The sequence below is a fragment of the Micropterus dolomieu genome, linkage group LG18 (assembly GCF_021292245.1).
Source record: "Micropterus dolomieu isolate WLL.071019.BEF.003 ecotype Adirondacks linkage group LG18, ASM2129224v1, whole genome shotgun sequence".
NCBI classification, from domain to species: Eukaryota; Metazoa; Chordata; class Actinopteri; order Centrarchiformes; family Centrarchidae; genus Micropterus; species Micropterus dolomieu.
Window position 1 is genome coordinate 176,048 of NC_060167.1, and position 2,872 is coordinate 178,919.

At 45.1% G+C, this 2,872-nt stretch overlaps 1 protein-coding gene across 1 annotated transcript in view; it reads right to left on the reverse strand.

The window, feature by feature from the left end:
* Nucleotides 1–2,872, reverse strand: part of LOC123987206 (ral GTPase-activating protein subunit beta-like) — a 55,726-nt gene that overhangs the window by 22,505 nt on the left and 30,349 nt on the right. The window lies entirely within an intron of this gene.

A 2,872-nucleotide genomic window follows, 5' to 3' on the forward strand; every position in this document is an offset into this window, starting at 1 on the left:
CCACTTCTTTGATGTCCTCACTACAGGTTTACAGAGCTTTAGTTTTTGCCTGTAAGCAGAAATCAGATGGACCATCACGTGATCAGAGTGTCCCAGTGGAGCGCATGTGACGGCATGATAGGCACTGCTAACTGTGGTGTAGCAGTGATCCAAAGTGTTCCCCTCTCTGGTTTGACACTTTATAAACTGTCTGTATTTAGGGAGTTCTTGGCTGAGATTTCCCCTGTTAAAGTCACTGAGAACAAAAACAAGGGAGTCCGGGTTTGTCTGCTCCACACACAGTATCCGGTCGGCCAGCATGCGCTGTGCATCGTGCACGTTTGAGTGCGGCGAGATGTAAACACCGACCAGAGTGAATGAAGCAAACTCACGGGGGGAGTAAAACGGTTTACAGTTAATGATAAAGTATTCCAGATCAGGAGAACAGTGCTGCTGAATCACTGTCACGTCAGTACACCAGCCATTGTTAATATAAAAACAGACACCTCCACCTTTTGTGTTCTGTGTCGCCGTCCACTCAGTTGGAAGCCTGCCAGCTGCAGCACGGAGTCCGGTATCAGCTCAGACAGCCAGGTCTCCGTGAAGCACAGAACAGAAGATGAATATAAGTCTCTGTTTCTCCCCACTAGGAGCTGAAGTTTGTCCAGTTTGTTGCACGGTGAGCGCACGGAGAGAAATATTGCCGGTAGCGGTGTGCGGAGTCCCCGCCGGCGAAGACGCACAAGCGACCCGGCTCTTTACCCTCTGCTGCGGCGCTTCACAGCGTGAACGACAGTGACCAAGCCCTTCACCAAAATGTCCAATAATTCCACTGATGACGCAAGAAAAGTGGGAATTAAATCTGCTGGAGTTGTTCCCCTGATGTTCATGAGCTCTTCCCTGGTGAAAGAGCACCGGGAATCCCAGCCGAAAACTGAATTAACACACAAAAACAAAACAAAGCGCACCTAACACCGAGGCAGCTATACTCAACGCCATTTTTTGAGGCTATACTGTCCTATTACATGTATCCTTTGTGGGTGGGAATATGTGACGTATTGACTTGTCAGGTTTCCCTGGCTGTCCCCCAATACCAAATATTTAAAAGTTGTTGCACATATATTAAAAAATAAACCGCCACAGTTTGTCCGTTTGGGCTACTGTAGAAATATGACAATGCAATACTGGGACATCCATGTGAGAGGATCTACGGAGTATGTAGATAGAAATGTCCCATTCTAAGGTAATAAAGACATAACGGTCATTATGTAAGGTCTTTCCACTGAAAACATAGTTATGCATCTTAGATTGCATTTATGTTAATAGGTCCTCCTAAATATTATACAATGGACCTTAACGAAATAGTCAATCAACAATACAAGAGAGTTGTGGAAAGGTTTAGTTGATGGTGGCGAGCCTTCATCCATGTAGACATGTCCCAGAGACAGTCCGTGATCTCTGGTGGGAAGGATAGGTAGAGGTGCGTATCGTCTGCGTAGCAGTGGTGACAGAAGCCATGCAAGCGAATGATCGGCTCAGTGAGGTAACTTGAGAAGAGAAGGGGCCCTAGCACCAAGCCTTGGAGCCTCCCTGTCGAGAGGAGGTGAGAGGAAGATAATTGACCCTTCGCTAAGCCCCGTCCCCACAGTTACCATTTCTAAGACCGACAAACTGTCGGCGCTGCCACTGTCTATTACTGCACTCCCCGGAGAAATGTTGTCCACTTTGTTGGAAAAAGCGATCTCAGAAAGAAGCAGACAGTTTTGCAGTTGCATTATACATTTGAAGGATGGATTCAGGCTGTCAGACTGACTCAAACGGACTCAAAGTGACTCAGACTGATGTGAAAAAAAAATCAAAGATAGAAGCTAAAGCCTACCGATCACACAGTACAAGTGAACCGCATCCCCCGACAATTGAGACAAAGGACAATGATATTAAGGATCAACACTGTTCCTGTACAGCTGGTCGGCCTCTGTTCATTATTACAGTCATTAAAAAGCATAACAGCAGGACTTTATTACGTTACATTCAGTAGGAAGTTAGCTAGTGTTAGCTAACTAACATTACATTAGGAACAATCCACAGCCGAAATTTTTCTGGATTTGTTTTATGTTTTGGAAAGAGAATAAATTGTACTTCTCCTTTCAGCCTCTCTGGGTAGCTGCTGTAACTATTACAAGATGCCGCAGGAACAGAGTTTGACTAGATCTTAGAAAGATACAGCCAGAAAAAGCTAGAAAACAACTCCTTTTGCATTCGAGTCAATGGAGTGCAGCCATGAAAGTGTCGGGCCTCAGTTAGAGCCAGTCCTATACTGCGTTGTGATTGGCCAGCTGTGTATTCGGGGCGTGGCTTAGCGAAGGGTCAATTGTCATTGCACACATTGTAGGAACACCCAGAGGTAGGATTCAAACCACTGGAGTGCTTTGCCCGAGATGCCCATTGCTGAGAATGAGGATAGCAGGATCCTGTGATCTGTCAAAGGCAGCTGATAGGTCAAGCAGGATAAGAACTGAGGACTGCGCTGCAGCTTTAGCTGACCTTAGGACTTCTGTTACAGAGAACAGAGCCATTTCAGTAGCATGACAACTCATAAAACCAGACTGATATGGATCTACAGTGCCTTGCGAAAGTATTCGGCCCCCTTGAACTTTTCGACCTTTTGCCACATTGCAGGCTTCAAACATAAAGATATAAAACTGTAATTTTTTGTGAAGAACCAACAACAAGTGGGACACAATCATGAAGTGGAACGAAATTTATTGGATATTTCAAACTTTTTTAACAAATAAAAAACTGAAAAATTGGGTGTGCAAAATTATTCAGCCCCCTTAAGTTAATACTTTGTAGCGCCACCTTTTGCTGCGATTACAGCTGTAAGTCGCTTGGG